Below are 24,573 nucleotides of genomic sequence, written 5' to 3' on the forward strand. Positions count from 1 at the left end.
ATGAACATTACCTGCAGCTCCCTCTCAAAGTCACCAGTTCTTAGAGCACACTGTAAGGTACGTCTTATCACCCCAAAGGAGGATTTCAGACCAAAGTTCATGTTCTGTCTTGGCTTGGGGATAAGCAGGGGTGCTCCAAATTTCAATTTTACAGAAAGGAAAGGAACTTTGATACAAAGACCTTGGGCAGCATTGGTGGCAAATGGATGGCTGCGCGGAACCATGAAAGAAATGACAGAAAGTTATGGGAGTCATTACTACGCACCCAGCATCAAGAACGTGCATTTTGGATGCATTTTCAAAAGGAAAGAGAACGGAAAAATCTGTAGATTGAAGGTGATTGAGATAAACAAAATATTCCGTTTTTCTAAAAGCTACTGTAAAGAGTCTCTGGTTTAGAAGAAGAACCCTTACCAATGATCAAGAGAGATGCGACAGATTTCTATCATCAAAGCATTATGGTTGTCAAGATGAATCATCACTTTGATGTCTTCAACAAGTAGGATTCTTTTGATCTATAATCATCAAAAATGAGATAGCCCCATTTCATGGGATTTTTCAAGGCAAACGTCTGACAGATTAAGCGGGGTCCTCATCCCGGTTGGAGGACATATCTCTTCCTTCATCATGATGCCAGCCTAGCTTTCGGCCCAAAATCCAAGGTAAGCATGGCAAAAGTCTGGAGATGCCGGGGATTGAACCCGGGGCCTCATACATGCAAAGCATGCGCTCTACCACTGAGCTACATCCCCACTTCTGCAAGGTTTGACTGTATGATTGGAAACCCTGCATTGAACCGACGGCCACATCACCCCATTCGACTCTGCAGTATACAATGTCAGTCAGGAAAATCCTTCAGCCTTGTACCTGGATGATCTTCATGGTCTTATGTACAGATGCCTATATACAGCCTTCTTAGCGCAGTAGGCAGCGCGTCAGTCTCATAATCTGAAGGTCCTGAGTTCGATCCTCAGAGAGGGCATTTATTTCCTTCTTTTGGAATGCAAAATTCTCCGATTTTCTTGAAATGCGCAAACTATGCCTAGTTCAAAGATTTTTCCAAAGCAAATGTCTGACTATTTAAGTGGGGCTCTCACCCCAACTGCATGACAAACTTCTTCTTTCTGCATGATGGCAGGCTAGCCTTCTGGAAAAAAGCCAAGATAAGGAACAGAGGCTCCTGGAGATGCCGGGGATTGAACCCGGGACCTCATACATGCGAAGCATGCGCTCTACCACTGAGCTACATCCCCACTTTTGCACTCGAGCTGTTTGATGGATGCAAGGAATCCCTGAAACCCAGGGACTGCAAAGTCTCGATCATAATCAATGGAAGGTATTGTTTGAATAAAAGTGAAATATATGGAAATCGAAGCACAAAATCCTTCGAGCCGGATTTGAACCAGCGACCTAAGGATGTCTGACTTTATGCTACAGTCCTCCGCTCTACCAACTGAGCTATCGAAGGAGTGGCTGAAGTATCTTTCAGCGCTGTAATTATCTCTCGCTCAAGAAAGGTTGTGGGGGTGGGGATCAGGAGCAGATCGATGAAAATCATGAACATTACCTGCAGCTCCCTCTCAAAGTCACCAGTTCTTAGAGCACACTGTAAGGTACGTCTTATCACCCCAAAGGAGGATTTCAGACCAAAGTTCATGTTCTGTCTTGGCTTGGGGATAAGCAGGGGTGCTCCAAATTTCAATTTTACAGAAAGGAAAGGAACTTTGATACAAAGACCTTGGGCAGCATTGGTGGCAAATGGATGGCTGCGCGGAACCATGAAAGAAATGACAGAAAGTTATGGGAGTCATTACTACGCACCCAGCATCAAGAACGTGCATTTTGGATGCATTTTCAAAAGGAAAGAGAACGGAAAAATCTGTAGATTGAAGGTGATTGAGATAAACAAAATATTCCGTTTTTCTAAAAGCTACTGTAAAGAGTCTCTGGTTTAGAAGAAGAACCCTTACCAATGATCAAGAGAGATGCGACAGATTTCTATCATCAAAGCATTATGGTTGTCAAGATGAATCATCACTTTGATGTCTTCAACAAGTAGGATTCTTTTGATCTATAATCATCAAAAATGAGATAGCCCCATTTCATGGGATTTTTCAAGGCAAACGTCTGACAGATTAAGCGGGGTCCTCATCCCGGTTGGAGGACATATCTCTTCCTTCATCATGATGCCAGCCTAGCTTTCGGCCCAAAATCCAAGGTAAGCATGGCAAAAGTCTGGAGATGCCGGGGATTGAACCCGGGGCCTCATACATGCAAAGCATGCGCTCTACCACTGAGCTACATCCCCACTTCTGCAAGGTTTGACTGTATGATTGGAAACCCTGCATTGAACCGACGGCCACATCACCCCATTTGACTCTGCAGTATACAATGTCAGTCAGGAAAATCCTTCAGCCTTGTACCTGGATGATCTTCATGGTCTTATGTACAGATGCCTATATACAGCCTTCTTAGCGCAGTAGGCAGCGCGTCAGTCTCATAATCTGAAGGTCCTGAGTTCGATCCTCAGAGAGGGCATTTATTTCCTTCTTTTGGAATGCAAAATTCTCCGATTTTCTTGAAATGCGCAAACTATGCCTAGTTCAAAGATTTTTCCAAAGCAAATGTCTGACTATTTAAGTGGGGCTCTCACCCCAACTGCATGACAAACTTCTTCTTTCTGCATGATGGCAGGCTAGCCTTCTGGAAAAAAGCCAAGATAAGGAACAGAGGCTCCTGGAGATGCCGGGGATTGAACCCGGGACCTCATACATGCGAAGCATGCGCTCTACCACTGAGCTACATCCCCACTTTTGCACTCGAGCTGTTTGATGGATGCAAGGAATCCCTGAAACCCAGGGACTGCAAAGTCTCGATCATAATCAATGGAAGGTATTGTTTGAATAAAAGTGAAAGATATGGAAATCGAAGCAAAAAATCCTTCGAGCCGGATTTGAACCAGCGACCTAAGGATGTCTGACTTTATGCTACAGTCCTCCGCTCTACCAACTGAGCTATCGAAGGAGTGGCTGAAGTATCTTTCAGCGCTGTAATTATCTCTCGCTCAAGAAAGGTTGTGGGGGTGGGGATCAGGAGCAGATCGATGAAAATCATGAACATTACCTGCAGCTCCCTCTCAAAGTCACCAGTTCTTAGAGCACACTGTAAGGTACGTCTTATCACCCCAAAGGAGGATTTCAGACCAAAGTTCATGTTCTGTCTTGGCTTGGGGATAAGCAGGGGTGCTCCAAATTTCAATTTTACAGAAAGGAAAGGAACTTTGATACAAAGACCTTGGGCAGCATTGGTGGCAAATGGATGGCTGCGCGGAACCATGAAAGAAATGACAGAAAGTTATGGGAGTCATTACTACGCACCCAGCATCAAGAACGTGCATTTTGGATGCATTTTCAAAAGGAAAGAGAACGGAAAAATCTGTAGATTGAAGGTGATTGAGATAAACAAAATATTCCGTTTTTCTAAAAGCTACTGTAAAGAGTCTCTGGTTTAGAAGAAGAACCCTTACCAATGATCAAGAGAGATGCGACAGATTTCTATCATCAAAGCATTATGGTTGTCAAGATGAATCATCACTTTGATGTCTTCAACAAGTAGGATTCTTTTGATCTATAATCATCAAAAATGAGATAGCCCCATTTCATGGGATTTTTCAAGGCAAACGTCTGACAGATTAAGCGGGGTCCTCATCCCGGTTGGAGGACATATCTCTTCCTTCATCATGATGCCAGCCTAGCTTTCCGCCCAAAATCCAAGGTAAGCATGGCAAAAGTCTGGAGATGCCGGGGATTGAACCCGGGGCCTCATACATGCAAAGCATGCGCTCTACCACTGAGCTACATCCCCACTTCTGCAAGGTTTGACTGTATGATTGGAAACCCTGCATTGAACCGACGGCCACATCACCCCATTTGACTCTGCAGTATACAATGTCAGTCAGGAAAATCCTTCAGCCTTGTACCTGGATGATCTTCATGGTCTTATGTACAGATGCCTATATACAGCCTTCTTAGCGCAGTAGGCAGCGCGTCAGTCTCATAATCTGAAGGTCCTGAGTTCGATCCTCAGAGAGGGCATTTATTTCCTTCTTTTGGAATGCAAAATTCTCCGATTTTCTTGAAATGCGCAAACTATGCCTAGTTCAAAGATTTTTCCAAAGCAAATGTCTGACTATTTAAGTGGGGCTCTCACCCCAACTGCATGACAAACTTCTTCTTTCTGCATGATGGCAGGCTAGCCTTCTGGAAAAAAGCCAAGATAAGGAACAGAGGCTCCTGGAGATGCCGGGGATTGAACCCGGGACCTCATACATGCGAAGCATGCGCTCTACCACTGAGCTACATCCCCACTTTTGCACTCGAGCTGTTTGATGGATGCAAGGAATCCCTGAAACCCAGGGACTGCAAAGTCTCGATCATAATCAATGGAAGGTATTGTTTGAATAAAAGTGAAAGATATGGAAATCGAAGCAAAAAATCCTTCGAGCCGGATTTGAACCAGCAACCTAAGGATGTCTGACTTTATGCTACAGTCCTCCGCTCTACCAACTGAGCTATCGAAGGAGTGGCTGAAGTATCTTTCAGCGCTGTAATTATCTCTCGCTCAAGAAAGGTTGTGGGGGTGGGGATCAGGAGCAGATCGATGAAAATCATGAACATTACCTGCAGCTCCCTCTCAAAGTCACCAGTTCTTAGAGCACACTGTAAGGTACGTCTTATCACCCCAAAGGAGGATTTCAGACCAAAGTTCATGTTCTGTCTTGGCTTGGGGATAAGCAGGGGTGCTCCAAATTTCAATTTTACAGAAAGGAAAGGAACTTTGATACAAAGACCTTGGGCAGCATTGGTGGCAAATGGATGGCTGCGCGGAACCATGAAAGAAATGACAGAAAGTTATGGGAGTCATTACTACGCACCCAGCATCAAGAACGTGCATTTTGGATGCATTTTCAAAAGGAAAGAGAACGGAAAAATCTGTAGATTGAAGGTGATTGAGATAAACAAAATATTCCGTTTTTCTAAAAGCTACTGTAAAGAGTCTCTGGTTTAGAAGAAGAACCCTTACCAATGATCAAGAGAGATGCGACAGATTTCTATCATCAAAGCATTATGGTTGTCAAGATGAATCATCACTTTGATGTCTTCAACAAGTAGGATTCTTTTGATCTATAATCATCAAAAATGAGATAGCCCCATTTCATGGGATTTTTCAAGGCAAACGTCTGACAGATTAAGCGGGGTCCTCATCCCGGTTGGAGGACATATCTCTTCCTTCATCATGATGCCAGCCTAGCTTTCGGCCCAAAATCCAAGGTAAGCATGGCAAAAGTCTGGAGATGCCGGGGATTGAACCCGGGGCCTCATACATGCAAAGCATGCGCTCTACCACTGAGCTACATCCCCACTTCTGCAAGGTTTGACTGTATGATTGGAAACCCTGCATTGAACCGACGGCCACATCACCCCATTCGACTCTGCAGTATACAATGTCAGTCAGGAAAATCCTTCAGCCTTGTACCTGGATGATCTTCATGGTCTTATGTACAGATGCCTATATACAGCCTTCTTAGCGCAGTAGGCAGCGCGTCAGTCTCATAATCTGAAGGTCCTGAGTTCGATCCTCAGAGAGGGCATTTATTTCCTTCTTTTGGAATGCAAAATTCTCCGATTTTCTTGAAATGCGCAAACTATGCCTAGTTCAAAGATTTTTCCAAAGCAAATGTCTGACTATTTAAGTGGGGCTCTCACCCCAACTGCATGACAAACTTCTTCTTTCTGCATGATGGCAGGCTAGCCTTCTGGAAAAAAGCCAAGATAAGGAACAGAGGCTCCTGGAGATGCCGGGGATTGAACCCGGGACCTCATACATGCGAAGCATGCGCTCTACCACTGAGCTACATCCCCACTTTTGCACTCGAGCTGTTTGATGGATGCAAGGAATCCCTGAAACCCAGGGACTGCAAAGTCTCGATCATAATCAATGGAAGGTATTGTTTGAATAAAAGTGAAAGATATGGAAATCGAAGCAAAAAATCCTTCGAGCCGGATTTGAACCAGCGACCTAAGGATGTCTGACTTTATGCTACAGTCCTCCGCTCTACCAACTGAGCTATCGAAGGAGTGGCTGAAGTATCTTTCAGCGCTGTAATTATCTCTCGCTCAAGAAAGGTTGTGGGGGTGGGGATCAGGAGCAGATCGATGAAAATCATGAACATTACCTGCAGCTCCCTCTCAAAGTCACCAGTTCTTAGAGCACACTGTAAGGTACGTCTTATCACCCCAAAGGAGGATTTCAGACCAAAGTTCATGTTCTGTCTTGGCTTGGGGATAAGCAGGGGTGCTCCAAATTTCAATTTTACAGAAAGGAAAGGAACTTTGATACAAAGACCTTGGGCAGCATTGGTGGCAAATGGATGGCTGCGCGGAACCATGAAAGAAATGACAGAAAGTTATGGGAGTCATTACTACGCACCCAGCATCAAGAACGTGCATTTTGGATGCATTTTCAAAAGGAAAGAGAACGGAAAAATCTGTAGATTGAAGGTGATTGAGATAAACAAAATATTCCGTTTTTCTAAAAGCTACTGTAAAGAGTCTCTGGTTTAGAAGAAGAACCCTTACCAATGATCAAGAGAGATGCGACAGATTTCTATCATCAAAGCATTATGGTTGTCAAGATGAATCATCACTTTGATGTCTTCAACAAGTAGGATTCTTTTGATCTATAATCATCAAAAATGAGATAGCCCCATTTCATGGGATTTTTCAAGGCAAACGTCTGACAGATTAAGCGGGGTCCTCATCCCGGTTGGAGGACATATCTCTTCCTTCATCATGATGCCAGCCTAGCTTTCGGCCCAAAATCCAAGGTAAGCATGGCAAAAGTCTGGAGATGCCGGGGATTGAACCCGGGGCCTCATACATGCAAAGCATGCGCTCTACCACTGAGCTACATCCCCACTTCTGCAAGGTTTGACTGTATGATTGGAAACCCTGCATTGAACCGACGGCCACATCACCCCATTCGACTCTGCAGTATACAATGTCAGTCAGGAAAATCCTTCAGCCTTGTACCTGGATGATCTTCATGGTCTTATGTACAGATGCCTATATACAGCCTTCTTAGCGCAGTAGGCAGCGCGTCAGTCTCATAATCTGAAGGTCCTGAGTTCGATCCTCAGAGAGGGCATTTATTTCCTTCTTTTGGAATGCAAAATTCTCCGATTTTCTTGAAATGCGCAAACTATGCCTAGTTCAAAGATTTTTCCAAAGCAAATGTCTGACTATTTAAGTGGGGCTCTCACCCCAACTGCATGACAAACTTCTTCTTTCTGCATGATGGCAGGCTAGCCTTCTGGAAAAAAGCCAAGATAAGGAACAGAGGCTCCTGGAGATGCCGGGGATTGAACCCGGGACCTCATACATGCGAAGCATGCGCTCTACCACTGAGCTACATCCCCACTTTTGCACTCGAGCTGTTTGATGGATGCAAGGAATCCCTGAAACCCAGGGACTGCAAAGTCTCGATCATAATCAATGGAAGGTATTGTTTGAATAAAAGTGAAAGATATGGAAATCGAAGCAAAAAATCCTTCGAGCCGGATTTGAACCAGCGACCTAAGGATGTCTGACTTTATGCTACAGTCCTCCGCTCTACCAACTGAGCTATCGAAGGAGTGGCTGAAGTATCTTTCAGCGCTGTAATTATCTCTCGCTCAAGAAAGGTTGTGGGGGTGGGGATCAGGAGCAGATCGATGAAAATCATGAACATTACCTGCAGCTCCCTCTCAAAGTCACCAGTTCTTAGAGCACACTGTAAGGTACGTCTTATCACCCCAAAGGAGGATTTCAGACCAAAGTTCATGTTCTGTCTTGGCTTGGGGATAAGCAGGGGTGCTCCAAATTTCAATTTTACAGAAAGGAAAGGAACTTTGATACAAAGACCTTGGGCAGCATTGGTGGCAAATGGATGGCTGCGCGGAACCATGAAAGAAATGACAGAAAGTTATGGGAGTCATTACTACGCACCCAGCATCAAGAACGTGCATTTTGGATGCATTTTCAAAAGGAAAGAGAACGGAAAAATCTGTAGATTGAAGGTGATTGAGATAAACAAAATATTCCGTTTTTCTAAAAGCTACTGTAAAGAGTCTCTGGTTTAGAAGAAGAACCCTTACCAATGATCAAGAGAGATGCGACAGATTTCTATCATCAAAGCATTATGGTTGTCAAGATGAATCATCACTTTGATGTCTTCAACAAGTAGGATTCTTTTGATCTATAATCATCAAAAATGAGATAGCCCCATTTCATGGGATTTTTCAAGGCAAACGTCTGACAGATTAAGCGGGGTCCTCATCCCGGTTGGAGGACATATCTCTTCCTTCATCATGATGCCAGCCTAGCTTTCGGCCCAAAATCCAAGGTAAGCATGGCAAAAGTCTGGAGATGCCGGGGATTGAACCCGGGGCCTCATACATGCAAAGCATGCGCTCTACCACTGAGCTACATCCCCACTTCTGCAAGGTTTGACTGTATGATTGGAAACCCTGCATTGAACCGACGGCCACATCACCCCATTCGACTCTGCAGTATACAATGTCAGTCAGGAAAATCCTTCAGCCTTGTACCTGGATGATCTTCATGGTCTTATGTACAGATGCCTATATACAGCCTTCTTAGCGCAGTAGGCAGCGCGTCAGTCTCATAATCTGAAGGTCCTGAGTTCGATCCTCAGAGAGGGCATTTATTTCCTTCTTTTGGAATGCAAAATTCTCCGATTTTCTTGAAATGCGCAAACTATGCCTAGTTCAAAGATTTTTCCAAAGCAAATGTCTGACTATTTAAGTGGGGCTCTCACCCCAACTGCATGACAAACTTCTTCTTTCTGCATGATGGCAGGCTAGCCTTCTGGAAAAAAGCCAAGATAAGGAACAGAGGCTCCTGGAGATGCCGGGGATTGAACCCGGGACCTCATACATGCGAAGCATGCGCTCTACCACTGAGCTACATCCCCACTTTTGCACTCGAGCTGTTTGATGGATGCAAGGAATCCCTGAAACCCAGGGACTGCAAAGTCTCGATCATAATCAATGGAAGGTATTGTTTGAATAAAAGTGAAAGATATGGAAATCGAAGCAAAAAATCCTTCGAGCCGGATTTGAACCAGCGACCTAAGGATGTCTGACTTTATGCTACAGTCCTCCGCTCTACCAACTGAGCTATCGAAGGAGTGGCTGAAGTATCTTTCAGCGCTGTAATTATCTCTCGCTCAAGAAAGGTTGTGGGGGTGGGGATCAGGAGCAGATCGATGAAAATCATGAACATTACCTGCAGCTCCCTCTCAAAGTCACCAGTTCTTAGAGCACACTGTAAGGTACGTCTTATCACCCCAAAGGAGGATTTCAGACCAAAGTTCATGTTCTGTCTTGGCTTGGGGATAAGCAGGGGTGCTCCAAATTTCAATTTTACAGAAAGGAAAGGAACTTTGATACAAAGACCTTGGGCAGCATTGGTGGCAAATGGATGGCTGCGCGGAACCATGAAAGAAATGACAGAAAGTTATGGGAGTCATTACTACGCACCCAGCATCAAGAACGTGCATTTTGGATGCATTTTCAAAAGGAAAGAGAACGGAAAAATCTGTAGATTGAAGGTGATTGAGATAAACAAAATATTCCGTTTTTCTAAAAGCTACTGTAAAGAGTCTCTGGTTTAGAAGAAGAACCCTTACCAATGATCAAGAGAGATGCGACAGATTTCTATCATCAAAGCATTATGGTTGTCAAGATGAATCATCACTTTGATGTCTTCAACAAGTAGGATTCTTTTGATCTATAATCATCAAAAATGAGATAGCCCCATTTCATGGGATTTTTCAAGGCAAACGTCTGACAGATTAAGCGGGGTCCTCATCCCGGTTGGAGGACATATCTCTTCCTTCATCATGATGCCAGCCTAGCTTTCGGCCCAAAATCCAAGGTAAGCATGGCAAAAGTATGGAGATGCCGGGGATTGAACCCGGGGCCTCATACATGCAAAGCATGCGCTCTACCACTGAGCTACATCCCCACTTCTGCAAGGTTTGACTGTATGATTGGAAACCCTGCATTGAACCGACGGCCACATCACCCCATTCGACTCTGCAGTATACAATGTCAGTCAGGAAAATCCTTCAGCCTTGTACCTGGATGATCTTCATGGTCTTATGTACAGATGCCTATATACAGCCTTCTTAGCGCAGTAGGCAGCGCGTCAGTCTCATAATCTGAAGGTCCTGAGTTCGATCCTCAGAGAGGGCATTTATTTCCTTCTTTTGGAATGCAAAATTCTCCGATTTTCTTGAAATGCGCAAACTATGCCTAGTTCAAAGATTTTTCCAAAGCAAATGTCTGACTATTTAAGTGGGGCTCTCACCCCAACTGCATGACAAACTTCTTCTTTCTGCATGATGGCAGGCTAGCCTTCTGGAAAAAAGCCAAGATAAGGAACAGAGGCTCCTGGAGATGCCGGGGATTGAACCCGGGACCTCATACATGCGAAGCATGCGCTCTACCACTGAGCTACATCCCCACTTTTGCACTCGAGCTGTTTGATGGATGCAAGGAATCCCTGAAACCCAGGGACTGCAAAGTCTCGATCATAATCAATGGAAGGTATTGTTTGAATAAAAGTGAAAGATATGGAAATCGAAGCAAAAAATCCTTCGAGCCGGATTTGAACCAGCAACCTAAGGATGTCTGACTTTATGCTACAGTCCTCCGCTCTACCAACTGAGCTATCGAAGGAGTGGCTGAAGTATCTTTCAGCGCTGTAATTATCTCTCGCTCAAGAAAGGTTGTGGGGGTGGGGATCAGGAGCAGATCGATGAAAATCATGAACATTACCTGCAGCTCCCTCTCAAAGTCACCAGTTCTTAGAGCACACTGTAAGGTACGTCTTATCACCCCAAAGGAGGATTTCAGACCAAAGTTCATGTTCTGTCTTGGCTTGGGGATAAGCAGGGGTGCTCCAAATTTCAATTTTACAGAAAGGAAAGGAACTTTGATACAAAGACCTTGGGCAGCATTGGTGGCAAATGGATGGCTGCGCGGAACCATGAAAGAAATGACAGAAAGTTATGGGAGTCATTACTACGCACCCAGCATCAAGAACGTGCATTTTGGATGCATTTTCAAAAGGAAAGAGAACGGAAAAATCTGTAGATTGAAGGTGATTGAGATAAACAAAATATTCCGTTTTTCTAAAAGCTACTGTAAAGAGTCTCTGGTTTAGAAGAAGAACCCTTACCAATGATCAAGAGAGATGCGACAGATTTCTATCATCAAAGCATTATGGTTGTCAAGATGAATCATCACTTTGATGTCTTCAACAAGTAGGATTCTTTTGATCTATAATCATCAAAAATGAGATAGCCCCATTTCATGGGATTTTTCAAGGCAAACGTCTGACAGATTAAGCGGGGTCCTCATCCCGGTTGGAGGACATATCTCTTCCTTCATCATGATGCCAGCCTAGCTTTCGGCCCAAAATCCAAGGTAAGCATGGCAAAAGTCTGGAGATGCCGGGGATTGAACCCGGGGCCTCATACATGCAAAGCATGCGCTCTACCACTGAGCTACATCCCCACTTCTGCAAGGTTTGACTGTATGATTGGAAACCCTGCATTGAACCGACGGCCACATCACCCCATTCGACTCTGCAGTATACAATGTCAGTCAGGAAAATCCTTCAGCCTTGTACCTGGATGATCTTCATGGTCTTATGTACAGATGCCTATATACAGCCTTCTTAGCGCAGTAGGCAGCGCGTCAGTCTCATAATCTGAAGGTCCTGAGTTCGATCCTCAGAGAGGGCATTTATTTCCTTCTTTTGGAATGCAAAATTCTCCGATTTTCTTGAAATGCGCAAACTATGCCTAGTTCAAAGATTTTTCCAAAGCAAATGTCTGACTATTTAAGTGGGGCTCTCACCCCAACTGCATGACAAACTTCTTCTTTCTGCATGATGGCAGGCTAGCCTTCTGGAAAAAAGCCAAGATAAGGAACAGAGGCTCCTGGAGATGCCGGGGATTGAACCCGGGACCTCATACATGCGAAGCATGCGCTCTACCACTGAGCTACATCCCCACTTTTGCACTCGAGCTGTTTGATGGATGCAAGGAATCCCTGAAACCCAGGGACTGCAAAGTCTCGATCATAATCAATGGAAGGTATTGTTTGAATAAAAGTGAAAGATATGGAAATCGAAGCAAAAAATCCTTCGAGCCGGATTTGAACCAGCGACCTAAGGATGTCTGACTTTATGCTACAGTCCTCCGCTCTACCAACTGAGCTATCGAAGGAGTGGCTGAAGTATCTTTCAGCGCTGTAATTATCTCTCGCTCAAGAAAGGTTGTGGGGGTGGGGATCAGGAGCAGATCGATGAAAATCATGAACATTACCTGCAGCTCCCTCTCAAAGTCACCAGTTCTTAGAGCACACTGTAAGGTACGTCTTATCACCCCAAAGGAGGATTTCAGACCAAAGTTCATGTTCTGTCTTGGCTTGGGGATAAGCAGGGGTGCTCCAAATTTCAATTTTACAGAAAGGAAAGGAACTTTGATACAAAGACCTTGGGCAGCATTGGTGGCAAATGGATGGCTGCGCGGAACCATGAAAGAAATGACAGAAAGTTATGGGAGTCATTACTACGCACCCAGCATCAAGAACGTGCATTTTGGATGCATTTTCAAAAGGAAAGAGAACGGAAAAATCTGTAGATTGAAGGTGATTGAGATAAACAAAATATTCCGTTTTTCTAAAAGCTACTGTAAAGAGTCTCTGGTTTAGAAGAAGAACCCTTACCAATGATCAAGAGAGATGCGACAGATTTCTATCATCAAAGCATTATGGTTGTCAAGATGAATCATCACTTTGATGTCTTCAACAAGTAGGATTCTTTTGATCTATAATCATCAAAAATGAGATAGCCCCATTTCATGGGATTTTTCAAGGCAAACGTCTGACAGATTAAGCGGGGTCCTCATCCCGGTTGGAGGACATATCTCTTCCTTCATCATGATGCCAGCCTAGCTTTCGGCCCAAAATCCAAGGTAAGCATGGCAAAAGTCTGGAGATGCCGGGGATTGAACCCGGGGCCTCATACATGCAAAGCATGCGCTCTACCACTGAGCTACATCCCCACTTCTGCAAGGTTTGACTGTATGATTGGAAACCCTGCATTGAACCGACGGCCACATCACCCCATTCGACTCTGCAGTATACAATGTCAGTCAGGAAAATCCTTCAGCCTTGTACCTGGATGATCTTCATGGTCTTATGTACAGATGCCTATATACAGCCTTCTTAGCGCAGTAGGCAGCGCGTCAGTCTCATAATCTGAAGGTCCTGAGTTCGATCCTCAGAGAGGGCATTTATTTCCTTCTTTTGGAATGCAAAATTCTCCGATTTTCTTGAAATGCGCAAACTATGCCTAGTTCAAAGATTTTTCCAAAGCAAATGTCTGACTATTTAAGTGGGGCTCTCACCCCAACTGCATGACAAACTTCTTCTTTCTGCATGATGGCAGGCTAGCCTTCTGGAAAAAAGCCAAGATAAGGAACAGAGGCTCCTGGAGATGCCGGGGATTGAACCCGGGACCTCATACATGCGAAGCATGCGCTCTACCACTGAGCTACATCCCCACTTTTGCACTCGAGCTGTTTGATGGATGCAAGGAATCCCTGAAACCCAGGGACTGCAAAGTCTCGATCATAATCAATGGAAGGTATTGTTTGAATAAAAGTGAAAGATATGGAAATCGAAGCAAAAAATCCTTCGAGCCGGATTTGAACCAGCGACCTAAGGATGTCTGACTTTATGCTACAGTCCTCCGCTCTACCAACTGAGCTATCGAAGGAGTGGCTGAAGTATCTTTCAGCGCTGTAATTATCTCTCGCTCAAGAAAGGTTGTGGGGGTGGGGATCAGGAGCAGATCGATGAAAATCATGAACATTACCTGCAGCTCCCTCTCAAAGTCACCAGTTCTTAGAGCACACTGTAAGGTACGTCTTATCACCCCAAAGGAGGATTTCAGACCAAAGTTCATGTTCTGTCTTGGCTTGGGGATAAGCAGGGGTGCTCCAAATTTCAATTTTACAGAAAGGAAAGGAACTTTGATACAAAGACCTTGGGCAGCATTGGTGGCAAATGGATGGCTGCGCGGAACCATGAAAGAAATGACAGAAAGTTATGGGAGTCATTACTACGCACCCAGCATCAAGAACGTGCATTTTGGATGCATTTTCAAAAGGAAAGAGAACGGAAAAATCTGTAGATTGAAGGTGATTGAGATAAACAAAATATTCCGTTTTTCTAAAAGCTACTGTAAAGAGTCTCTGGTTTAGAAGAAGAACCCTTACCAATGATCAAGAGAGATGCGACAGATTTCTATCATCAAAGCATTATGGTTGTCAAGATGAATCATCACTTTGATGTCTTCAACAAGTAGGATTCTTTTGATCTATAATCATCAAAAATGAGATAGCCCCATTTCATGGGATTTTTCAAGGCAAACGTCTGACAGATTAAGCGGGGTCCTCATCCCGGTTGGAGGACATATCTCTTCCTTCATCATGATGCCAGCCTAGCTTTCGGCCCAAAATCCAAGGTAAGCATGGCAAAAGTATGGAGATGCCGGGGATTGAACCCGGGGCCTCATACATGCAAAGCATGCGCTCTACCACTGAGCTACATCCCCACTTCTGCAAGGTTTGACTGTATGATTGGAAACCCTGCATTGAACCGACGGCCACATCACCCCATTCGACTCTGCAGTATACAATGTCAGTCAGGAAAATCCTTCAGCCTTGTACCTGGATGATCTTCATGGTCTTATGTACAGATGCCTATATACAGCCTTCTTAGCGCAGTAGGCAGCGCGTCAGTCTCATAATCTGAAGGTCCTGAGTTCGATCCTCAGAGAGGGCATTTATTTCCTTCTTTTGGAATGCAAAATTCTCCGATTTTCTTGAAATGCGCAAACTATGCCTAGTTCAAAGATTTTTCCAAAGCAAATGTCTGACTATTTAAGTGGGGCTCTCACCCCAACTGCATGACAAACTTCTTCTTTCTGCATGATGGCAGGCTAGCCTTCTGGAAAAAAGCCAAGATAAGGAACAGAGGCTCCTGGAGATGCCGGGGATTGAACCCGGGACCTCATACATGCGAAGCATGCGCTCTACCACTGAGCTACATCCCCACTTTTGCACTCGAGCTGTTTGATGGATGCAAGGAATCCCTGAAACCCAGGGACTGCAAAGTCTCGATCATAATCAATGGAAGGTATTGTTTGAATAAAAGTGAAATATATGGAAATCGAAGCACAAAATCCTTCGAGCCGGATTTGAACCAGCGACCTAAGGATGTCTGACTTTATGCTACAGTCCTCCGCTCTACCAACTGAGCTATCGAAGGAGTGGCTGAAGTATCTTTCAGCGCTGTAATTATCTCTCGCTCAAGAAAGGTTGTGGGGGTGGGGATCAGGAGCAGATCGATGAAAATCATGAACATTACCTGCAGCTCCCTCTCAAAGTCACCAGTTCTTAGAGCACACTGTAAGGTACGTCTTATCACCCCAAAGGAGGATTTCAGACCAAAGTTCATGTTCTGTCTTGGCTTGGGGATAAGCAGGGGTGCTCCAAATTTCAATTTTACAGAAAGGAAAGGAACTTTGATACAAAGACCTTGGGCAGCATTGGTGGCAAATGGATGGCTGCGCGGAACCATGAAAGAAATGACAGAAAGTTATGGGAGTCATTACTACGCACCCAGCATCAAGAACGTGCATTTTGGATGCATTTTCAAAAGGAAAGAGAACGGAAAAATCTGTAGATTGAAGGTGATTGAGATAAACAAAATATTCCGTTTTTCTAAAAGCTACTGTAAAGAGTCTCTGGTTTAGAAGAAGAACCCTTACCAATGATCAAGAGAGATGCGACAGATTTCTATCATCAAAGCATTATGGTTGTCAAGATGAATCATCACTTTGATGTCTTCAACAAGTAGGATTCTTTTGATCTATAATCATCAAAAATGAGATAGCCCCATTTCATGGGATTTTTCAAGGCAAACGTCTGACAGATTAAGCGGGGTCCTCATCCCGGTTGGAGGACATATCTCTTCCTTCATCATGATGCCAGCCTAGCTTTCGGCCCAAAATCCAAGGTAAGCATGGCAAAAGTCTGGAGATGCCGGGGATTGAACCCGGGGCCTCATACATGCAAAGCATGCGCTCTACCACTGAGCTACATCCCCACTTCTGCAAGGTTTGACTGTATGATTGGAAACCCTGCATTGAACCGACGGCCACATCACCCCATTTGACTCTGCAGTATACAATGTCAGTCAGGAAAATCCTTCAGCCTTGTACCTGGATGATCTTCATGGTCTTATGTACAGATGCCTATATACAGCCTTCTTAGCGCAGTAGGCAGCGCGTCAGTCTCATAATCTGAAGGTCCTGAGTTCGATCCTCAGAGAGGGCATTTATTTCCTTCTTTTGGAATGCAAAATTCTCCGATTTTCTTGAAATGCGCAAACTATGCCTAGTTCAAAGATTTTTCCAAAGCAAATGTCTGACTATTTAAGTGGGGCTCTCACCCCAACTGCATGACAAACTTCTTCTTTCTGCATGATGGCAGGCTAGCCTTCTGGAAAAAAGCCAAGATAAGGAACAGAGGCTCCTGGAGATGCCGGGGATTGAACCCGGGACCTCATACATGCGAAGCATGCGCTCTACCACTGAGCTACATCCCCACTTTTGCACTCGAGCTGTTTGATGGATGCAAGGAATCCCTGAAACCCAGGGACTGCAAAGTCTCGATCATAATCAATGGAAGGTATTGTTTGAATAAAAGTGAAAGATATGGAAATCGAAGCAAAAAATCCTTCGAGCCGGATTTGAACCAGCAACCTAAGGATGTCTGACTTTATGCTACAGTCCTCCGCTCTACCAACTGAGCTATCGAAGGAGTGGCTGAAGTATCTTTCAGCGCTGTAATTATCTCTCGCTCAAGAAAGGTTGTGGGGGTGGGGATCAGGAGCAGATCGATGAAAATCATGAACATTACCTGCAGCTCCCTCTCAAAGTCACCAGTTCTTAGAGCACACTGTAAGGTACGTCTTATCACCCCAAAGGAGGATTTCAGACCAAAGTTCATGTTCTGTCTTGGCTTGGGGATAAGCAGGGGTGCTCCAAATTTCAATTTTACAGAAAGGAAAGGAACTTTGATACAAAGACCTTGGGCAGCATTGGTGGCAAATGGATGGCTGCGCGGAACCATGAAAGAAATGACAGAAAGTTATGGGAGTCATTACTACGCACCCAGCATCAAGAACGTGCATTTTGGATGCATTTTCAAAAGGAAAGAGAACGGAAAAATCTGTAGATTGAAGGTGATTGAGATAAACAAAATATTCCGTTTTTCTAAAAGCTACTGTAAAGAGTCTCTGGTTTAGAAGAAGAACCCTTACCAATGATCAAGAGAGATGCGACAGATTTCTATCATCAAAGCATTATGGTTGTCAAGATGAATCATCACTTTGATGTCTTCAACAAGTAGGATTCTTTTGATCTATAATCATCAAAAATGAGATAGCCCCATTTCATGGGATTTTTCAAGGCAAACGTCTGACAGATTAAGCGGGGTCCTCATCCCGGTTGGAGGACATATCTCTTCCTTCATCATGATGCCAGCCTAGCTTTCGGCCCAAAATCCAAGGTAAGCATGGCAAAAGTCTGGAGATGCCGGGGATTGAACCCGGGGCCTCATACATGCAAAGCATGCGCTCTACCACTGAGCTACATCCCCACTTCTGCAAGGTTTGACTGTATGATTGGAAACCCTGCATTGAACCGACGGCCACATCACCCCATTTGACTCTGCAGTATACAATGTCAGTCAGGAAAATCCTTCAGCCTTGTACCTGGATGATCTTCATGGTCTTATGTACAGATGCCTATATACAGCCTTCTTAGCGCAGTAGGCAGCGCGTCAGTCTCATAATCTGAAGGTCCTGAGTTCGATCCTCAGAGAGGGCATTTATTTCCTTCTTTTGGAATGCAAAATTCTCCGATTTTCTTGAAATGCGCAAACTATGCCTAGTTCAAAGATTTTTCCAAAGCAAATGTCTGACTATTTAAGTGGGGCTCTCACCCCAACTGCATGACAAACTTCTTCTTTCTGCATGATGGCAGGCTAGCCTTCTGGAAAAAAGCCAAGATAAGGAACAGAGGCTCCTGGAGATGCCGGGGATTGAACCCGGGACCTCATACATGCGAAGCATGCGCTCTACCACTGAGCTACATCCCCACTTTTGCACTCGAGCTGTTTGATGGATGCAAGGAATCCCTGAAACCCAGGGACTGCAAAGTCTCGATCATAATCAATGGAAGGTATTGTTTGAATAAAAGTGAAAGATATGGAAATCGAAGCAAAAAATCCTTCGAGCCGGATTTGAACCAGCAACCTAAGGATGTCTGACTTTATGCTACAGTCCTCCGCTCTACCAACTGAGCTATCGAAGGAGTGGCTGAAGTATCTTTCAGCGCTGTAATTATCTCTCGCTCAAGAAAGGTTGTGGGGGTGGGGATCAGGAGCAGATCGATGAAAATCATGAACATTACCTGCAGCTCCCTCTCAAAGTCACCAGTTCTTAGAGCACACTGTAAGGTACGTCTTATCACCCCAAAGGAGGATTTCAGACCAAAGTTCATGTTCTGTCTTGGCTTGGGGATAAGCAGGGGTGCTCCAAATTTCAATTTTACAGAAAGGAAAGGAACTTTGATACAAAGACCTTGGGCAGCATTGGTGGCAAATGGATGGCTGCGCGGAACCATGAAAGAAATGACAGAAAGTTATGGGAGTCATTACTACGCACCCAGCATCAAGAACGTGCATTTTGGATGCATTTTCAAAAGGAAAGAGAACGGAAAAATCTGTAGATTGAAGGTGATTGAGATAAACAAAATATTCCGTTTTTCTAAAAGCTACTGTAAAGAGTCTCTGGTTTAGAAGAAGAACCCTTACCAATGATCAAGAGAGATGCGACAGATTTCTATCATCAAAGCATTATGGTTGTCAAGATGAATCATCACTTTGATGTCTTCAACAAGTAGGATTCTTTTGATCTATAATCATCAAAAATGAGATAGCCCCATTTCATGGGATTTTTCAAGGCAAACGTCTGACAGATTAAGCGGGGTCCTCATCCCGGTTGGAGGACATATCTCTTCCTTCATCATGATGCCAGCCTAGCTTTCGGCCCAAAATCCAAGGTAAGCATGGCAAAAGTCTGGAGATGCCGGGGATTGAACCCGGGGCCTCATACATGCAAAGCATGCGCTCTACCACTGAGCTACATCCCCACTTCTGCAAGGTTTGACTGTATGATTGGAAACCCTGCATTGAACCGACGGCCACATCACCCCATTCGACTCTGCAGTATACAATGTCAGTCAGGAAAATCCTTCAGCCTTGTACCTGGATGATCTTCATGGTCTTATGTACAGATGCCTATATACAGCCTTCTTAGCGCAGTAGGCAGCGCGTCAGTCTCATAATCTGAAGGTCCTGAGTTCGATCCTCAGAGAGGGCATTTATTTCCTTCTTTTGGAATGCAAAATTCTCCGATTTTCTTGAAATGCGCAAACTATGCCTAGTTCAAAGATTTTTCCAAAGCAAATGTCTGACTATTTAAGTGGGGCTCTCACCCCAACTGCATGACAAACTTCTTCTTTCTGCATGATGGCAGGCTAGCCTTCTGGAAAAAAGCCAAGATAAGGAACAGAGGCTCCTGGAGATGCCGGGGATTGAACCCGGGACCTCATACATGCGAAGCATGCGCTCTACCACTGAGCTACATCCCCACTTTTGCACTCGAGCTGTTTGATGGATGCAAGGAATCCCTGAAACCCAGGGACTGCAAAGTCTCGATCATAATCAATGGAAGGTATTGTTTGAATAAAAGTGAAAGATATGGAAATCGAAGCAAAAAATCCTTCGAGCCGGATTTGAACCAGCGACCTAAGGATGTCTGACTTTATGCTACAGTCCTCCGCTCTACCAACTGAGCTATCGAAGGAGTGGCTGAAGTATCTTTCAGCGCTGTAATTATCTCTCGCTCAAGAAAGGTTGTGGGGGTGGGGATCAGGAGCAGATCGATGAAAATCATGAACATTACCTGCAGCTCCCTCTCAAAGTCACCAGTTCTTAGAGCACACTGTAAGGTACGTCTTATCACCCCAAAGGAGGATTTCAGACCAAAGTTCATGTTCTGTCTTGGCTTGGGGATAAGCAGGGGTGCTCCAAATTTCAATTTTACAGAAAGGAAAGGAACTTTGATACAAAGACCTTGGGCAGCATTGGTGGCAAATGGATGGCTGCGCGGAACCATGAAAGAAATGACAGAAAGTTATGGGAGTCATTACTACGCACCCAGCATCAAGAACGTGCATTTTGGATGCATTTTCAAAAGGAAAGAGAACGGAAAAATCTGTAGATTGAAGGTGATTGAGATAAACAAAATATTCCGTTTTTCTAAAAGCTACTGTAAAGAGTCTCTGGTTTAGAAGAAGAACCCTTACCAATGATCAAGAGAGATGCGACAGATTTCTATCATCAAAGCATTATGGTTGTCAAGATGAATCATCACTTTGATGTCTTCAACAAGTAGGATTCTTTTGATCTATAATCATCAAAAATGAGATAGCCCCATTTCATGGGATTTTTCAAGGCAAACGTCTGACAGATTAAGCGGGGTCCTCATCCCGGTTGGAGGACATATCTCTTCCTTCATCATGATGCCAGCCTAGCTTTCGGCCCAAAATCCAAGGTAAGCATGGCAAAAGTCTGGAGATGCCGGGGATTGAACCCGGGGCCTCATACATGCAAAGCATGCGCTCTACCACTGAGCTACATCCCCACTTCTGCAAGGTTTGACTGTATGATTGGAAACCCTGCATTGAACCGACGGCCACATCACCCCATTCGACTCTGCAGTATACAATGTCAGTCAGGAAAATCCTTCAGCCTTGTACCTGGATGATCTTCATGGTCTTATGTACAGATGCCTATATACAGCCTTCTTAGCGCAGTAGGCAGCGCGTCAGTCTCATAATCTGAAGGTCCTGAGTTCGATCCTCAGAGAGGGCATTTATTTCCTTCTTTTGGAATGCAAAATTCTCCGATTTTCTTGAAATGCGCAAACTATGCCTAGTTCAAAGATTTTTCCAAAGCAAATGTCTGACTATTTAAGTGGGGCTCTCACCCCAACTGCATGACAAACTTCTTCTTTCTGCATGATGGCAGGCTAGCCTTCTGGAAAAAAGCCAAGATAAGGAACAGAGGCTCCTGGAGATGCCGGGGATTGAACCCGGGACCTCATACATGCGAAGCATGCGCTCTACCACTGAGCTACATCCCCACTTTTGCACTCGAGCTGTTTGATGGATGCAAGGAATCCCTGAAACCCAGGGACTGCAAAGTCTCGATCATAATCAATGGAAGGTATTGTTTGAATAAAAGTGAAAGATATGGAAATCGAAGCAAAAAATCCTTCGAGCCGGATTTGAACCAGCGACCTAAGGATGTCTGACTTTATGCTACAGTCCTCCGCTCTACCAACTGAGCTATCGAAGGAGTGGCTGAAGTATCTTTCAGCGCTGTAATTATCTCTCGCTCAAGAAAGGTTGTGGGGGTGGGGATCAGGAGCAGATCGATGAAAATCATGAACATTACCTGCAGCTCCCTCTCAAAGTCACCAGTTCTTAGAGCACACTGTAAGGTACGTCTTATCACCCCAAAGGAGGATTTCAGACCAAAGTTCATGTTCTGTCTTGGCTTGGGGATAAGCAGGGGTGCTCCAAATTTCAATTTTACAGAAAGGAAAGGAACTTTGATACAAAGACCTTGGGCAGCATTGGTGGCAAATGGATGGCTGCGCGGAACCATGAAAGAAATGACAGAAAGTTATGGGAGTCATTACTACGCACCCAGCATCAAGAACGTGCATTTTGGATGCATTTTCAAAAGGAAAGAGAACGGAAAAATCTGTAGATTGAAGGTGATTGAGATAAACAAAATATTCCGTTTTTCTAAAAGCTACTGTAAAGAGTCTCTGGTTTAGAAGAAGAACCCTTACCAATGATCAAGAGAGATGCGACAGATTTCTATCATCAAAGCATTATGGTTGTCAAGATGAATCATCTCTTTGATGTCTTCAACAAGTAGGATTCTTTTGATCTATAATCATCAAAAATGAGATAGCCCCATTTCATGGGATTTTTCAAGGCAAACGTCTGACAGATTAAGCGGGGTCCTCATCCCGGTTGGAGGACATATCTCTTCCTTCATCATGATGCCAGCCTAGCTTTCGGCCCAAAATCCAAGGTAAGCATGGCAAAAGTCTGGAGATGCCGGGGATTGAACCCAGGGCCTCATACATGCAAAGCATGCGCTCTACCACTGAGCTACATCCCCACTTCTGCAAGGTTTGACTGTATGATTGGAAACCCTGCATTGAACCGACGGCCACATCACCCCATTCGACTCTGCAGTATACAATGTCAGTCAGGAAAATCCTTCAGCCTTGTACCTGGATGATCTTCATGGTCTTATGTACAGATGCCTATATACAGCCTTCTTAGCGCAGTAGGCAGCGCGTCAGTCTCATAATCTGAAGGTCCTGAGTTCGATCCTCAGAGAGGGCATTTATTTCCTTCTTTTGGAATGCAAAATTCTCCGATTTTCTTGAAATGCGCAAACTATGCCTAGTTCAAAGATTTTTCCAAAGCAAATGTCTGACTATTTAAGTGGGGCTCTCACCCCAACTGCATGACAAACTTCTTCTTTCTGCATGATGGCAGGCTAGCCTTCTGGAAAAAAGCCAAGATAAGGAACAGAGGCTCCTGGAGATGCCGGGGATTGAACCCGGGACCTCATACATGCGAAGCATGCGCTCTACCACTGAGCTACATCCCCACTTTTGCACTCGAGCTGTTTGATGGATGCAAGGAATCCCTGAAACCCAGGGACTGCAAAGTCTCGATCATAATCAATGGAAGGTATTGTTTGAATAAAAGTGAAATATATGGAAATCGAAGCACAAAATCCTTCGAGCCGGATTTGAACCAGCGACCTAAGGATGTCTGACTTTATGCTACAGTCCTCCGCTCTACCAACTGAGCTATCGAAGGAGTGGCTGAAGTATCTTTCAGCGCTGTAATTATCTCTCGCTCAAGAAAGGTTGTGGGGGTGGGGATCAGGAGCAGATCGATGAAAATCATGAACATTACCTGCAGCTCCCTCTCAAAGTCACCAGTTCTTAGAGCACACTGTAAGGTACGTCTTATCACCCCAAAGGAGGATTTCAGACCAAAGTTCATGTTCTGTCTTGGCTTGGGGATAAGCAGGGGTGCTCCAAATTTCAATTTTACAGAAAGGAAAGGAACTTTGATACAAAGACCTTGGGCAGCATTGGTGGCAAATGGATGGCTGCGCGGAACCATGAAAGAAATGACAGAAAGTTATGGGAGTCATTACTACGCACCCAGCATCAAGAACGTGCATTTTGGATGCATTTTCAAAAGGAAAGAGAACGGAAAAATCTGTAGATTGAAGGTGATTGAGATAAACAAAATATTCCGTTTTTCTAAAAGCTACTGTAAAGAGTCTCTGGTTTAGAAGAAGAACCCTTACCAATGATCAAGAGAGATGCGACAGATTTCTATCATCAAAGCATTATGGTTGTCAAGATGAATCATCACTTTGATGTCTTCAACAAGTAGGATTCTTTTGATCTATAATCATCAAAAATGAGATAGCCCCATTTCATGGGATTTTTCAAGGCAAACGTCTGACAGATTAAGCGGGGTCCTCATCCCGGTTGGAGGACATATCTCTTCCTTCATCATGATGCCAGCCTAGCTTTCGGCCCAAAATCCAAGGTAAGCATGGCAAAAGTCTGGAGATGCCGGGGATTGAACCCGGGGCCTCATACATGCAAAGCATGCGCTCTACCACTGAGCTACATCCCCACTTCTGCAAGGTTTGACTGTATGATTGGAAACCCTGCATTGAACCGACGGCCACATCACCCCATTCGACTCTGCAGTATACAATGTCAGTCAGGAAAATCCTTCAGCCTTGTACCTGGATGATCTTCATGGTCTTATGTACAGATGCCTATATACAGCCTTCTTAGCGCAGTAGGCAGCGCGTCAGTCTCATAATCTGAAGGTCCTGAGTTCGATCCTCAGAGAGGGCATTTATTTCCTTCTTTTGGAATGCAAAATTCTCCGATTTTCTTGAAATGCGCAAACTATGCCTAGTTCAAAGATTTTTCCAAAGCAAATGTCTGACTATTTAAGTGGGGCTCTCACCCCAACTGCATGACAAACTTCTTCTTTCTGCATGATGGCAGGCTAGCCTTCTGGAAAAAAGCCAAGATAAGGAACAGAGGCTCCTGGAGATGCCGGGGATTGAACCCGGGACCTCATACATGCGAAGCATGCGCTC

At 44.5% G+C, this 24,573-nt stretch overlaps 43 non-coding genes across 43 annotated transcripts in view; 16 read left to right on the forward strand and 27 right to left on the reverse strand.

Annotated features, from left to right (window-relative positions):
* The first annotated feature begins 909 nt into the window (after positions 1-909).
* TRNAM-CAU (transfer RNA methionine (anticodon CAU)) lies at positions 910-982 on the forward strand. The gene has a single exon. It is a non-coding gene; the product is annotated as a tRNA-Met (tRNA).
* Positions 983-1,181: 199 nt separating this feature from the next.
* TRNAA-CGC (transfer RNA alanine (anticodon CGC)) lies at positions 1,182-1,253 on the reverse strand. The gene has a single exon. It is a non-coding gene; the product is annotated as a tRNA-Ala (tRNA).
* Positions 1,254-1,382: 129 nt separating this feature from the next.
* On the reverse strand, positions 1,383-1,468 carry TRNAY-GUA (transfer RNA tyrosine (anticodon GUA)). The gene is given in 2 exon segments: positions 1,383-1,418; positions 1,432-1,468. It is a non-coding gene; the product is annotated as a tRNA-Tyr (tRNA).
* Positions 1,469-2,465: 997 nt separating this feature from the next.
* On the forward strand, positions 2,466-2,538 carry TRNAM-CAU (transfer RNA methionine (anticodon CAU)). The gene has a single exon. It is a non-coding gene; the product is annotated as a tRNA-Met (tRNA).
* A 199-nt stretch (positions 2,539-2,737) lies between these two features.
* On the reverse strand, positions 2,738-2,809 carry TRNAA-CGC (transfer RNA alanine (anticodon CGC)). The gene has a single exon. It is a non-coding gene; the product is annotated as a tRNA-Ala (tRNA).
* Positions 2,810-2,938: 129 nt separating this feature from the next.
* Positions 2,939-3,024, reverse strand: TRNAY-GUA (transfer RNA tyrosine (anticodon GUA)). Its single transcript is given in 2 exon segments — positions 2,939-2,974; positions 2,988-3,024. It is a non-coding gene; the product is annotated as a tRNA-Tyr (tRNA).
* Positions 3,025-4,021: 997 nt separating this feature from the next.
* On the forward strand, positions 4,022-4,094 carry TRNAM-CAU (transfer RNA methionine (anticodon CAU)). The gene has a single exon. It is a non-coding gene; the product is annotated as a tRNA-Met (tRNA).
* A 199-nt stretch (positions 4,095-4,293) lies between these two features.
* On the reverse strand, positions 4,294-4,365 carry TRNAA-CGC (transfer RNA alanine (anticodon CGC)). The gene has a single exon. It is a non-coding gene; the product is annotated as a tRNA-Ala (tRNA).
* Positions 4,366-5,577: 1,212 nt separating this feature from the next.
* Positions 5,578-5,650, forward strand: TRNAM-CAU (transfer RNA methionine (anticodon CAU)). Its single transcript has one exon. It is a non-coding gene; the product is annotated as a tRNA-Met (tRNA).
* Positions 5,651-5,849: 199 nt separating this feature from the next.
* TRNAA-CGC (transfer RNA alanine (anticodon CGC)) lies at positions 5,850-5,921 on the reverse strand. Its single transcript has one exon. It is a non-coding gene; the product is annotated as a tRNA-Ala (tRNA).
* Positions 5,922-6,050: 129 nt separating this feature from the next.
* TRNAY-GUA (transfer RNA tyrosine (anticodon GUA)) lies at positions 6,051-6,136 on the reverse strand. The gene is given in 2 exon segments: positions 6,051-6,086; positions 6,100-6,136. It is a non-coding gene; the product is annotated as a tRNA-Tyr (tRNA).
* A 997-nt stretch (positions 6,137-7,133) lies between these two features.
* Positions 7,134-7,206, forward strand: TRNAM-CAU (transfer RNA methionine (anticodon CAU)). The gene has a single exon. It is a non-coding gene; the product is annotated as a tRNA-Met (tRNA).
* Positions 7,207-7,405: 199 nt separating this feature from the next.
* Positions 7,406-7,477, reverse strand: TRNAA-CGC (transfer RNA alanine (anticodon CGC)). The gene has a single exon. It is a non-coding gene; the product is annotated as a tRNA-Ala (tRNA).
* Positions 7,478-7,606: 129 nt separating this feature from the next.
* On the reverse strand, positions 7,607-7,692 carry TRNAY-GUA (transfer RNA tyrosine (anticodon GUA)). The gene is given in 2 exon segments: positions 7,607-7,642; positions 7,656-7,692. It is a non-coding gene; the product is annotated as a tRNA-Tyr (tRNA).
* A 997-nt stretch (positions 7,693-8,689) lies between these two features.
* TRNAM-CAU (transfer RNA methionine (anticodon CAU)) lies at positions 8,690-8,762 on the forward strand. Its single transcript has one exon. It is a non-coding gene; the product is annotated as a tRNA-Met (tRNA).
* A 199-nt stretch (positions 8,763-8,961) lies between these two features.
* TRNAA-CGC (transfer RNA alanine (anticodon CGC)) lies at positions 8,962-9,033 on the reverse strand. Its single transcript has one exon. It is a non-coding gene; the product is annotated as a tRNA-Ala (tRNA).
* Positions 9,034-9,162: 129 nt separating this feature from the next.
* On the reverse strand, positions 9,163-9,248 carry TRNAY-GUA (transfer RNA tyrosine (anticodon GUA)). The gene is given in 2 exon segments: positions 9,163-9,198; positions 9,212-9,248. It is a non-coding gene; the product is annotated as a tRNA-Tyr (tRNA).
* A 997-nt stretch (positions 9,249-10,245) lies between these two features.
* TRNAM-CAU (transfer RNA methionine (anticodon CAU)) lies at positions 10,246-10,318 on the forward strand. The gene has a single exon. It is a non-coding gene; the product is annotated as a tRNA-Met (tRNA).
* A 199-nt stretch (positions 10,319-10,517) lies between these two features.
* On the reverse strand, positions 10,518-10,589 carry TRNAA-CGC (transfer RNA alanine (anticodon CGC)). Its single transcript has one exon. It is a non-coding gene; the product is annotated as a tRNA-Ala (tRNA).
* A 1,212-nt stretch (positions 10,590-11,801) lies between these two features.
* TRNAM-CAU (transfer RNA methionine (anticodon CAU)) lies at positions 11,802-11,874 on the forward strand. Its single transcript has one exon. It is a non-coding gene; the product is annotated as a tRNA-Met (tRNA).
* Positions 11,875-12,073: 199 nt separating this feature from the next.
* TRNAA-CGC (transfer RNA alanine (anticodon CGC)) lies at positions 12,074-12,145 on the reverse strand. Its single transcript has one exon. It is a non-coding gene; the product is annotated as a tRNA-Ala (tRNA).
* Positions 12,146-12,274: 129 nt separating this feature from the next.
* On the reverse strand, positions 12,275-12,360 carry TRNAY-GUA (transfer RNA tyrosine (anticodon GUA)). The gene is given in 2 exon segments: positions 12,275-12,310; positions 12,324-12,360. It is a non-coding gene; the product is annotated as a tRNA-Tyr (tRNA).
* Positions 12,361-13,357: 997 nt separating this feature from the next.
* Positions 13,358-13,430, forward strand: TRNAM-CAU (transfer RNA methionine (anticodon CAU)). Its single transcript has one exon. It is a non-coding gene; the product is annotated as a tRNA-Met (tRNA).
* Positions 13,431-13,629: 199 nt separating this feature from the next.
* On the reverse strand, positions 13,630-13,701 carry TRNAA-CGC (transfer RNA alanine (anticodon CGC)). Its single transcript has one exon. It is a non-coding gene; the product is annotated as a tRNA-Ala (tRNA).
* A 129-nt stretch (positions 13,702-13,830) lies between these two features.
* TRNAY-GUA (transfer RNA tyrosine (anticodon GUA)) lies at positions 13,831-13,916 on the reverse strand. Its single transcript is given in 2 exon segments — positions 13,831-13,866; positions 13,880-13,916. It is a non-coding gene; the product is annotated as a tRNA-Tyr (tRNA).
* Positions 13,917-14,913: 997 nt separating this feature from the next.
* TRNAM-CAU (transfer RNA methionine (anticodon CAU)) lies at positions 14,914-14,986 on the forward strand. The gene has a single exon. It is a non-coding gene; the product is annotated as a tRNA-Met (tRNA).
* A 199-nt stretch (positions 14,987-15,185) lies between these two features.
* Positions 15,186-15,257, reverse strand: TRNAA-CGC (transfer RNA alanine (anticodon CGC)). The gene has a single exon. It is a non-coding gene; the product is annotated as a tRNA-Ala (tRNA).
* A 129-nt stretch (positions 15,258-15,386) lies between these two features.
* TRNAY-GUA (transfer RNA tyrosine (anticodon GUA)) lies at positions 15,387-15,472 on the reverse strand. Its single transcript is given in 2 exon segments — positions 15,387-15,422; positions 15,436-15,472. It is a non-coding gene; the product is annotated as a tRNA-Tyr (tRNA).
* Positions 15,473-16,469: 997 nt separating this feature from the next.
* Positions 16,470-16,542, forward strand: TRNAM-CAU (transfer RNA methionine (anticodon CAU)). The gene has a single exon. It is a non-coding gene; the product is annotated as a tRNA-Met (tRNA).
* Positions 16,543-16,741: 199 nt separating this feature from the next.
* On the reverse strand, positions 16,742-16,813 carry TRNAA-CGC (transfer RNA alanine (anticodon CGC)). The gene has a single exon. It is a non-coding gene; the product is annotated as a tRNA-Ala (tRNA).
* Positions 16,814-18,025: 1,212 nt separating this feature from the next.
* On the forward strand, positions 18,026-18,098 carry TRNAM-CAU (transfer RNA methionine (anticodon CAU)). Its single transcript has one exon. It is a non-coding gene; the product is annotated as a tRNA-Met (tRNA).
* Positions 18,099-18,297: 199 nt separating this feature from the next.
* On the reverse strand, positions 18,298-18,369 carry TRNAA-CGC (transfer RNA alanine (anticodon CGC)). Its single transcript has one exon. It is a non-coding gene; the product is annotated as a tRNA-Ala (tRNA).
* A 1,212-nt stretch (positions 18,370-19,581) lies between these two features.
* TRNAM-CAU (transfer RNA methionine (anticodon CAU)) lies at positions 19,582-19,654 on the forward strand. The gene has a single exon. It is a non-coding gene; the product is annotated as a tRNA-Met (tRNA).
* A 199-nt stretch (positions 19,655-19,853) lies between these two features.
* TRNAA-CGC (transfer RNA alanine (anticodon CGC)) lies at positions 19,854-19,925 on the reverse strand. Its single transcript has one exon. It is a non-coding gene; the product is annotated as a tRNA-Ala (tRNA).
* A 129-nt stretch (positions 19,926-20,054) lies between these two features.
* TRNAY-GUA (transfer RNA tyrosine (anticodon GUA)) lies at positions 20,055-20,140 on the reverse strand. The gene is given in 2 exon segments: positions 20,055-20,090; positions 20,104-20,140. It is a non-coding gene; the product is annotated as a tRNA-Tyr (tRNA).
* A 997-nt stretch (positions 20,141-21,137) lies between these two features.
* TRNAM-CAU (transfer RNA methionine (anticodon CAU)) lies at positions 21,138-21,210 on the forward strand. The gene has a single exon. It is a non-coding gene; the product is annotated as a tRNA-Met (tRNA).
* Positions 21,211-21,409: 199 nt separating this feature from the next.
* Positions 21,410-21,481, reverse strand: TRNAA-CGC (transfer RNA alanine (anticodon CGC)). Its single transcript has one exon. It is a non-coding gene; the product is annotated as a tRNA-Ala (tRNA).
* Positions 21,482-21,610: 129 nt separating this feature from the next.
* TRNAY-GUA (transfer RNA tyrosine (anticodon GUA)) lies at positions 21,611-21,696 on the reverse strand. The gene is given in 2 exon segments: positions 21,611-21,646; positions 21,660-21,696. It is a non-coding gene; the product is annotated as a tRNA-Tyr (tRNA).
* A 997-nt stretch (positions 21,697-22,693) lies between these two features.
* TRNAM-CAU (transfer RNA methionine (anticodon CAU)) lies at positions 22,694-22,766 on the forward strand. Its single transcript has one exon. It is a non-coding gene; the product is annotated as a tRNA-Met (tRNA).
* A 199-nt stretch (positions 22,767-22,965) lies between these two features.
* On the reverse strand, positions 22,966-23,037 carry TRNAA-CGC (transfer RNA alanine (anticodon CGC)). The gene has a single exon. It is a non-coding gene; the product is annotated as a tRNA-Ala (tRNA).
* A 129-nt stretch (positions 23,038-23,166) lies between these two features.
* On the reverse strand, positions 23,167-23,252 carry TRNAY-GUA (transfer RNA tyrosine (anticodon GUA)). The gene is given in 2 exon segments: positions 23,167-23,202; positions 23,216-23,252. It is a non-coding gene; the product is annotated as a tRNA-Tyr (tRNA).
* Positions 23,253-24,249: 997 nt separating this feature from the next.
* TRNAM-CAU (transfer RNA methionine (anticodon CAU)) lies at positions 24,250-24,322 on the forward strand. Its single transcript has one exon. It is a non-coding gene; the product is annotated as a tRNA-Met (tRNA).
* A 199-nt stretch (positions 24,323-24,521) lies between these two features.
* The window catches only part of TRNAA-CGC (transfer RNA alanine (anticodon CGC)), a 72-nt gene continuing 20 nt past the window's right edge, over positions 24,522-24,573 (reverse strand). Inside the window, exon 1 of the tRNA in view lies at positions 24,522-24,573. This exon is cut by the window's right edge and continues 20 nt beyond it. This is a non-coding gene — a tRNA (tRNA-Ala).

The sequence above is a fragment of the Triturus cristatus genome, chromosome 4_1, assembly GCF_964204655.1.
Source record: "Triturus cristatus chromosome 4_1, aTriCri1.1, whole genome shotgun sequence".
Classification (NCBI taxonomy): domain Eukaryota; kingdom Metazoa; phylum Chordata; class Amphibia; order Caudata; family Salamandridae; genus Triturus; species Triturus cristatus.